At 35.8% G+C, this 10910-nt stretch overlaps 1 long non-coding RNA gene across 3 annotated transcripts; it reads left to right on the top strand.

The window, feature by feature from the left end:
• Positions 1–7158: 7158 nt before the first annotated feature.
• On the top strand, positions 7159–10706 carry LOC145623964 (uncharacterized). Of its 3 annotated transcripts, XR_014110343.1 has the most exons (4): positions 7159–7594; positions 7728–8282; positions 8427–8718; positions 10262–10706. It is a non-coding gene; the product is annotated as an uncharacterized LOC145623964 (long non-coding RNA). The 3 variants fall into 3 exon arrangements; XR_014110342.1 differs by having other exon boundaries at positions 7174–8282; positions 10325–10706; XR_014110341.1 differs by having other exon boundaries at positions 7177–8282.
• Positions 10707–10910: the final 204 nt, after the last annotated feature.

A 10910-nucleotide genomic window follows, 5' to 3' on the forward strand; every position in this document is an offset into this window, starting at 1 on the left:
AGGCTATCCAACATTTGATTGATAATAACAAGCTTCCCATGCCTCCAGTTAACAAGAAGAGCGAGTGATGATAAAGGAAACAACACAAGACAAGAGGCGAGCTTCAACCACAAGATTTCGTGACCTCTTTTTTCTATTTCTTCTTTATTTTTTCCTTTCCCCAATAAGTCTAGCATAGGCACCTTTTTATTCTCCTTGGATTTATTTTGTAGAATCATTATATATTTTCCTTTAATAACAATGAGCATTCATTTCCTTATATACGATCATTTCATTACATTGCATTAAAAAAAATAATAAAAAAATTAAAAAAAATTCCATGTTGAGCTAAGCACAAGGTATACCGATGATTTAAGGAACCCCTTGTAGCCACATCATGTCTACTTTCACCCTTCAATTATACATCCTTTCTTCATAAACCACTTTGAGCCTCGTCTAACGATAGACCTTTCTTTCTTCAACCTACATCTACCTAACCTTGGGATGGGATGGTGTGCAACTTATGCAATCTCAAAAGGCTTGAGTGAATTCAAAAGATTAAAATAGCAAAAATAAGCAAAAATAAATAATTAAAAGTGTACAAAAGGGTAAGTGTTCCAATGTCTTTGACATGAACATGTCTTTGATAAGAACACGTCTCAGATTGCGTCTCTTATCGAGTGCTTGGTACTGTGCCTGAGAAACACGAATGCCAAGCGAGTGATAGACCGCATGATTGAGATTTCCCACACTTATAAAAATGAAATAGATGCTAAAGCAAAAGATAAAAGTGAGCTAAAAAAGAGTAGAACCTCAAGCATGAAAATACAAAGATTCAAAAGCAAGGTTGCACACCTTGGGGGCTTATCTAGGGTCTTGAGCCTTTATCCCCTTCTTCTTCAAACCTTTAGCCTAACCACGTTACAACCCTTAAAAAGACCTTTTTGAGGTATACACACACTTGTGCGAGGTTCATCTAGAGCTACGTTCGGCCTGATTCCTAACAGATACGTAGGCAACCTCACATCGAGGTGCGGCCGAAATAAACATGCATTTATATTCACATTCACACACTTACACCTTGATCATATCAAGGGATCTCCTATGCTCATCCCTATTCACTTAGAGCTAGACTTGGGGGCTTGATCCCTATATCATTAGCTTACCTAGCCTAAGAGTCACCACCATTTGACTCTTTTCAATAATATTTTTCCACACACTTAGCTCTTGCGGCCTAACTTTAGTGTCACTATCACACACATCACGGATACATGACCAAATATACCTTCCATTAGGAACCCTTTGTCATGGAATTTTAACACAACGTTGAAGCATGTCTTGTCATATCAACATCACTAATCAATCATAATCATCATTGCATCACGAAGTATGAAGTACTTAGCCTCCGTGCCTAAGTTACCCAAATACTTTCATCATGGAGTCAACAGTTGAGATAGCCTAGGATGGATTAATCCTTGCACCTTGAGAGATAGTATCAAATGACATTTGACTAAGCTCATTCAACATGCATCTTCAAACTTCACTTCGATTCTTTTTCGCGTCTTTCTTTTTCGGGAGAAAGTCGGTACCCTCCACAAAAATGACGAAAAATTTTTGTTTTTTTTTTTTTGCATTTTCGAGTCAACACTATGCACACACGGGTCATGAGTCACACGTGTCAAACAGTTTGAGTCGAGTCAACCTCGAATCAATCACAGAGAGTCAAGTTTATACCTTGAGTCGTGTCAAATCACAATGAGTTAAGCAATGCTAAACCTTAGGTCAACCCTAAGATGGTTAATGAGATTGGCAAAGTTCTCTAGTCAAAAATAAATACAGGTGCAGCAAAACAGGGAAGACCCTACTCCAGCGCCAGACGAAAACATCTAGCATCTGGCAATAGCTGTTAGCGCCTGACGCTAGATCACAACGTTTGACGACAGAGTCAATTCTTGGCGCCAGAGATATTTCAGCAGCGACAGAGCTCGAAGCCTCTCAGAAAGGTGATTTCGACCTCATACAGCAATTTCGGGTTCCTTGGTACGCCAGTTAGCCCCTATAAGCAATTTGACATGATTAAGTAGTCAGTTTGATTACAATTGCAATAAGTGATCGGCCTGATGAAAGATCGTCTCACTTAGCTTAAAGCGCCTAATCACGGAGACACCGACATACTGGTTTTAGCGGAAGCAAAGTTCAGGCGAGCTTTAGAGATCGACAAACGTTGGTCTTCGGAAATTTCTTCTTCAGAATATTATCGCAACAAACGTTCAAGTATCGAAGCTCTTTTGTTCAAAGACGCGTGGACAATCCTTTTCAAAGCTCTTTTGTTCAGAGACGCGTGGAAATTTCATTCAAGCTCTATTGTCTAGAGACGCGTGGGCATATCATCAAAGCTCTTTTGTTCAGAGACGCGTGAACATTTCCATCAAGCTCTTTTGCTCCAAAGACGCGTGGGCATACCATTCAAAAGGTCTTTTGTTCGGAGACGCGTGGACATATCATCAAAGATCTCCTATTTTCAAGCTCTTTCGCTCAGAGACGCGTGGGCATCCTATTATCAAGCTCTTTGTTCAGAGACGCGTGGACACATCATTCAGAAGATCATTTTAAAAAGAAGCGTTTTGTTCAGAGACGCGTGAACATATAAAAAAAGAAGCTCTTTGTTCAGAGACGAGTGAACATCAAAACAGCAAGGTGGCGTTCCCTAGATTGTGGAGAGTTGTCACAAACAACTGAGGATTGTTTCAAGAGAAGCAATCTTTGATAGTATTCCCTTGGATGTGGAATATTATCAAAGCGGAGGAGGAACGTTTCAGGCAAAGCAATCTTCTATATTGGAAGCAGTTACGGGCGTAGCGGTTTTCAAGCGGGATATCATTCTCTAGCTTGTAGAAGGTCATCAAAACAATCGGTTACTTTCAGAGGCGTGTGCTCGATGGTGCAAGATACGCGTTTCTTAACTCTTTTATCTGTTTAACTAACGCTAGTTTGCAGGTATCGGCGTTACAAGAGTGGTTTAGGATCGCAGAACGTTCTGAATCATTCTCCGTCCCTATCGATACTTTGACTTTTGTTTTCGAAACTCGCGTTTCTTCAAACTCAGTCAAAGTGGGGGCTTCTGTAGACACCCATTTGTGTCTCCCCAAAACCAAACCCAGTGATGAGTACCTTTCACGTCAAATCATAATCAAATGAAGCGAAAGTGTGGAAAGTTTAGTGTTGCGGATAGTTTTAATTTCTTTTCTCTTTTCTCTGTTTTTGAAAACTTATTTTAAGAAAACAGCCAATCCAGTTTGGTTGGTCCATGATATGGGTCCAATAATAGTGTAGTTGGATGGGGCTTGACAAGAGCTTTCCAACGATATATTATAAGCCCAATTCCGATGAATATTGAGGAAGTTATGGCCAATTTACCGAACTGGGCCCGGTTTGAACCTTATATACGGCCCAATGATCTAGGGGAGGGCCTAATATGATTTATCATTCCTAATGCAATTAGGAATGGTTTTAGTCTTCTAGATTCTTTTAGAAGATTCTTTTCATTCCTAATTCAATTAGCATTGATAAATTGACTTTTGTTGACTTTTCAGAGTTTTAATTAAAATCAAAAAGCATTTTCGAGGAAAAGATACGATTTTATCCTCCGGTACGGCAAATTTATCTGATTTAAGAAAACGCGTAAAAAATAGGACTAGCGCCTGACGCCAGGCATTGGCGCCTGGCGCTAGCATTGGCGCCTGGCGCAAATGAGCTGGTGCTGGCGCCAACTCTGTTTAAGGTGCGCCAGATGCTCTGTTTTGTAATTTTATCTTTTTGGCTTATTTCTCTATAAATAACGCATTAAAAACTCCGTTTTGAGACACCTACAACCAGTTTTCATTCGCAATCATTAATTCTCTCATTCTCTCTAATCATTCACCATTTCTCTCTTTCTTTCTCTTTTCTAAACTAGTTTTTTACATACAAAATTCCGCATTCGCAAGATCTAGAAACACCTAGCCATATTCGAAGTTGCCTTCGCCCTAGACGTGAAAGGTTTAATTTCTGAGGGTTTGGTCCCAAATATCTCTTTCAATTATTTAATTTAATTGTTTTGATTATTATTTTTCTTGAAGTTACTAACGTGTGTATTTTGTTATTAGAAAGAGGTAAGAGGCATCAAAGTAAGTACTTTAATGGTTTTTATTGATGTTATGATGTAGAAATCATGTTTATATTGTTATTATGATATTCCTATTATCATGTCTAGGGTAATTTTAATATTAAATATGATTGTTATGATGCTTCCTATGTTCTTCCTAATATTTATGATTGTTAGTATCATGTTAGAGTTAAAGATTTGATTTTTATTGCTTAGTGACATGCTAGGGTTTGTTATTAATCTTGTTAGTATCATGCCTAGGATCTTGCTGTTATTATGCTTTAATATTAACATGAACATGATTATGATTATAATTATAATTGTTATAATTTATGATGATTATGAATATTATTATTTTGATGATGATTATTTTATTTATGATGATTATTATTATGATTATAATTTTATTGTCATGATATTTATTATTGTTATTATGTTGCTTGATTATATTATATTTTATTGTTATTGCTTGATCACGCCTTTTATACATGTTTAAAGGGAATTGGTACTTGTAATCACGCTTAATAAGATAATTAATAATCTTGTTTAGGGTTAATTTGATTATAATTCAAGTGATCGCCAATAATAGATTTATTTGTGCATTAAATTCAACCAACATATAGATAAACAGGTTTAGGGTAAACCTATTGATTGTATGTTAGTCAGAAAGCGCACATGAATACGATCTGAACAAAGTAGAGGCCTGTTATTAGGGCAGGTTCAATCTCTTTTAGGTTGAATTTGTACCTTCATCCCCGAACCCTTATTTGGTTCTAGACCTTATGGAGTTGACGATCTCTTGGATCGTTAAGGGGTGTAGCCTTCACCCTGTGAACGGTTTACAAGTTCCTAAAACTTGTTGGCGACTCTTTTGCTCTATCTTCTTCCCTTTTGGACGCCACCGTACTTTAGTGTATGATCACAATGGGGTTCAAGCAAGGGGTTAACGCTTGAAATTATTCCCTACACTATGCTAGACTTATTAGGTAAAGGGTTTGAAAAAAAGAAGAAGAAAGCAAGAAATCTTGTGTGAGAAGTTTGCCTTGTGCATTTGTTTCATCATTACCCTCATTTTTTTTTGTCAATCACATGACTAAAACTCGATTCAACATGCATGGATGGAAGAAGGTAGGAAGAATGAAGGTCGTGATATGGAAAAAGCATGTAGAGAATGGAGATATGAAAAATTAGGAATAGAATGTACCCCCAACTCCAATGACGAAAAAAACCGACTCATGCATGAACCTAAGACATGTTCATGGTGACATATACTCAAAGTGTGTGCTAAGACTAGTGGGTTTAGTGAGTGTATGTGATATGTTAGGACTCATGTCATGACCATGTGGCTAGACCATGTGACTAGACTCGAACAAAGACTAAGTTAAGACCTCACGTATATGCATGTAACTGGACAGGTTGTAATATTTTAGTCATAACTTTTTATCTGTGACTCCGATTTGGATGAAACCAACGCCAAATTAATGATAAAACTCGGGGCTACAGATCCATAGGCTGTACGACTCGTAGTTCTTCTTAGAACTCCGGCTATGACCAAAACAAGTTGACGCTTGTGCAGTATACGGGAATAAAATCCGGGTTGACTTAAAGGGACTATGACTCGATTTTAAGTTTATTTTTTAGCTCAAATTAATTAATTAATTAATTAAGCAAATTCCTTTACTCATTAATTAGTTTATTAAGGCTTATTTACAAACACAAGTCAAACCAAACGGTTAGTTTAGTCACATAATAAGTATGCACAAGTAAGAGATGCACAAGTAGTCAAGTAGTCACTATGATGCAATGAGTTTGCAACCTAACCATGGCTTTAGTTCTCTAAAGTTCTGGATATGGGTTAGTCAAAGAGGGCCCATGGTTAAATGTCCGGATACACCGCGCGGAAGCCTTACCTTTTGAAGGGTTGGCGCGAGTGGATGGGACACCGCAAGTTAAAAACTCGTTTCCATGGTTTGGTGAATTCAATATTCTCGGATGTACCCACTAGTAGAAAAAATGCTATTTGTAACGCCCTATTAGTAACTGGCGTATATTATGCTAGTTACAGATGCATCAGTAGTAACCGACTAAGATAATGCCAGTTACAAATTCCATGACATTAGTAACCAACGTAGTAAATGTCAGTTACTAATATGTGGTTTATCATTATTTGAAGTTTTATTAGTAACTGATTAAATAAATGTCAGTTACAAATGTTCAGTCAAAAAAACTTTGACTAAAAAGCTTGTAACTAGCTTACAAACGTCAGTTACAAATACTTAGTCAAAGAAAATTTGACCAAAGCATTTGTAACTAGCTTATAAACGCCAGTTACAAATATTAAGTCAAAAAAAGTTGACCAAAACATTTGTAACTAGCTTAGAAACGCCAGTTACAAATAATAAGTCAAAGAAAAGTTGACCAAAACATTTGTAACTAGCTTACAAACGCCAGTTACAAATAATAAGTCAAAGTAAATTATTTGACCAAAAATTTTGTAACTAGCTTACAAATGCTAGTTATAAATAATAAGTTTAACAATAATTTTTGTTTTTTTTAAAAGCAACAAATATTAAGTTTCTAGTTTTCAACTTTCTATTTATTTTATTTAATTTTCATTATTTTTTTTTGGAAAGTAATTTTCATTTAAATTTTGATTAAAGGTTAAAAAAAAAGAAAAAAAAATTAAGGTAGCTAGTATTATTCAATTACTTGATTAATTTTTTTTAATGAAATTAGATTATTAAAAACCAAGAAAATTAGGTTTTGATGAATAATTTCAAACAAAAAAAAATTAAGAAACGATTATTGTTTGTGTTACTGCTTTGTGTACGTGTGTGTGTGTGACTGTGTATGTGTAAATCTTGTATTGAATCTCTGGTAAATTAGTAACCGACATAATTAAGGTCAGTTACAAGTTTATAGTCAATCCTTATTGACCTTATTAGTTGTAAGGCCCTATAGCAAGGCCAGTTACCACTCTTACCAATAACCTTCCTTACCTTACGCCTAACTTCTCTCTTCTTTTTTTTTTAAAAAAATTTTTTTATTGAAAAAATTCTTTATTTTCTTCTAAGGGGACCTAACTTCCTTTATCATTTCCTCATAACTCAGTAAACTTGCCCAATTTTCTCTCTCTGCTTCTTTCATTCAAGCCCTAACTTAATCACTTAATTGCAATTTCTTAGCTTCCTCTACAATATGATTCATTGATTTTTCTTCCAATTTGCAAATCTGTTATTTTCCCCATTTTTTCGAATTCCGATTTCTCAATTTAGGGTTCTTCCAAGAAAAAAAATCCCAACTTGTATCGATTTTTTTGATGTAATGACGATATTACTTTGATTCGCTAAAGGGTTTTAGTAAGTGTGATTCTCTCCGTTCTTATTAACCGCTTCAATTGTCCATAAGTTAAATCATTTGCAAAATTCAGCCATGATTTCATCTCTGGTGGCGTCACTCACCGAAAATCTGGTAGTTTTTGTTTCTCAATTTAATTTATTTCTGTTTGTTATCATTTTATATGGCCTTATTAATTTCTCAATTTTGATGCTGCAATGTCGTAAAAATGTTGAATTTAATCTTGTAAATTTTCTCTCTTTTTTAGGGTTTTGATTGCAATTGTTAATTTTGTTGGATTTAAATAATTATAGTTTCGCCGAAATTAGCTTGAATTGCTGATTGTATAGAGGTAGTTTCAAGGGAAATTGATTTGGGAAAGAGGAGAAGAATGGAGAAAAAAAAAGCCACAGAGCATTTTCTCAAGGTAGCTAAATTGAACCCCCAAAATGGGGAAGCATTTAGATTTTTAGGTCATTACTATAGTTGTGTTTGTTTAGATACTCAGAGAATTCTCAAATGCTACCAGTGTGCTGTTAAGCTTAATCCTGATGATTCGCAATCCGGGGTTTGTTCTCTTAGCTTTCAATTCCAATTCAATTTATCAATTATGCCTTGATATGATTAGCAGTTATGCTTTCTGTTTTGTTACTGCTTTCTAGAATAGAATTTAAGGTGCATTTTGTTTGGTTTTATAAGGAAGCATTGTGTGATTTACTGGACAAAAGTGGAAAGGAGAGCTTAGAGATTGCTTTGTGCAGGGAGGCGTTCAGAAAGTCACCCCGTGCCTTTTTGGGCATTTTCTAGACTAGGTTTGCTGATGGTAATTTTTTTTTCGTTATAGTTTCTCCTTTCGCATGCATCCTTGGAGGGAAAAACAATCAAACTTGAAAGAGAAGATTTTGTATTTGTGTTTATATTGAAATGCATTGTCCTTATATGTTGGCATATACATACATATATTCAGGTGCATCAAAACAAGTGGTTTGAGGCAGTTCAGAGTCTTCAGCATGCCATCAGAGGCTACCCAACCTGTGCCGATCTCTGGGAAGTCTGTATCCCTTTTAATACTTTCCATTGTATCAGTCCGCCATGAGCAAACTCGTATACCCACCACAAGTTGCAGCGGCTCAGGTTAATGAGACCAGCTGCTCAAGATAGATCTTCGTAACAAGCCTATTTGGCTTGTTGCCGTTGTAAGGGAGGCTATCGGAGGGTGGTTGTCGCGGGGAGTCGATTCCTCTCAGAAGTTGAATAAGGTATGGTTTAGTGTATCCCTTGTAATTATGATTTGTTTTGGAGAATGAACAATAAAGAAACAAAATATACTACTAAAATGTTGCTGGCATTGGGAAATTATGCTGGGAAGATTAGATTGTCTGCAATGAAACTAGTACGGGTACATTGTATTCGATCATATTCTGGTGTTTGCATTGAATTAATTATGAGTAATGGCTGTGGATATTAATATTTTAATGCTTCTGTACTAGATTGAGATAAAAAAAATGCCTTTAAATCCACCACAATTAGTTAGGTAGTTCTGACCTCTTTCTCATGATTTTTTTCCAATTGGTATATATATATCTTGGTAGCTTGGTAATAAGTATATCTTGGTAGCTAGCTTGGAAATAAGTATAGCTTGGAAATAAGTATATCTTTTCTAGTTTAATTAAATCTAGTTTTGGTATTGTTGGAAAATATGGTAGTTCATGTACCACAATCTATTGATATACCACTAGAGTTAGGTGCATGAGTAGTTGTCTGGTTATTCTCTGCTCATCTGCTTTGAAAATGTCTCGAAAGGATAAAATTTCAATTTTTGTATTAAAATGGCTCTATAAAATGTCTACCTTTGCAAGCAAGGATCTTAAAGATAATAGCTTCTTTGTAATTGTAAGGGTATGGCTTGTGTTGCAATTATAAGGGTATGGCTTGTGTAGCAATTGTGGAGCTAACACTCTGACACTTAACACCCCTGCCACCATGCCTAAGACGTAAGGCCTTGTGGGCCTTATGGACAAAAGTCACATAGTAGTTCCTATTGCTTCAGAGTACTACATGTTTCCAAAGATACTGATTACTGACTTAAATCATACGAATAAACTTTGTATATATAGTCTTTATGCCAAAGCTTTACAAAGTTTCAATCCAGCAGCTTCATGTTGTGGTCCTACTACGGAACTTGGTGTTTGCATCAAGTTTATAATTCTTTGAAGTTATGTGGTTCCTACTCTAAAACTCCCATTTCATCTTTGCCCAGGAGCTTAAATAGTCATTAGTAAGGTTTGTTTGTCGTCATCAGATCCGTAAGGGCCAACATCTACGGGAGCGTACACTCCAAATTGGCATTTTGCTCTAGAAAACTTAACTTGTATGTGCTGCAATGGCATTTTGCTCCACTGCATCTGCTAAACAAATATCACATTGTTTCTTCAATATGCAGTTGTGCACAACTCTTCCACCTCACCCCCCCCCCCCCCAAAAAAAAAAGATTAAAATAAAAAAGAGAAATGTTTCTACATAACGTCTTTAAAATGAATGCATGCCAATGTGCTTCTTTGTTCTGTGTTTTTATTTGTATGTGCTGCCTCACTTCTGTGCTATTTAGAATTCTTTGATTTACTGTTGAGACTTGAACGCATCCTTGTGTTTTTTTTGGGTGCTCAACGGTATATTTTCCCGTCTGGTTTAATCCAAGTACAAACTGAAAGATAGAGTTTAATGTGTTCATTTAAACACATCCATAATTTGCATATGTTAATTGTTAACACTCGTATGGTTACTATCTATCAATTGCATCAGATTTTATGTCTTTTTGCAAAACCCTGGTCTTCGCTGACATGGAAGAATTGGGTGTCAAACCAGATGAATTTACAGCCATGAGGGCAGTTGCTCTTATAAAAGGGGCTGGAAAGAGTCTCCGGAGGAAGAAAAAACAATCAAGTATAGATCGAGCAAATCAGAGCTATTCTTGGCCTTTCCGATTCAATGAGGACACGTGTGGTACTTACAATATTTTGCACCCTTCACTAACTTATAATTAATTCTTTCAAGTAGACCATGTTACTTTCCGTGATAATGGCACTCTTATCACTATGTTCTTTTAGGATGACATACGTGTCCTTTGTAGTTGAAAGTTGGTGACATATTTGTAATTACAAGTACATCATTTTCTATATTTTATAAGTGGTGATGTAGATCGATGTTGATTAATAAATTGGACCTTACGTGGTTTAAATTATAATAATCATTGTATTTATTACTGTATAAAAGCTGGGTTAATAATTTATGGTGCTTCACATTAAAAAAAAATGTAGCGCAGGTAATGGCAGTAGGGGCATCGACTACTACTACCATTTTTTTTAAAATAAAATAAAATGCTATTGGAAAATTGTAAACTAATAATCCCACCTTTACCCCGTCTTCCATAAATAATCCCACCTTTTGAAAT

Source organism: Chenopodium album, chromosome 3, assembly GCF_948465745.1.
Source record: "Chenopodium album chromosome 3, dcCheAlbu1.1, whole genome shotgun sequence".
In the NCBI taxonomy this organism is placed as follows: Eukaryota; Viridiplantae; Streptophyta; class Magnoliopsida; order Caryophyllales; family Amaranthaceae; genus Chenopodium; species Chenopodium album.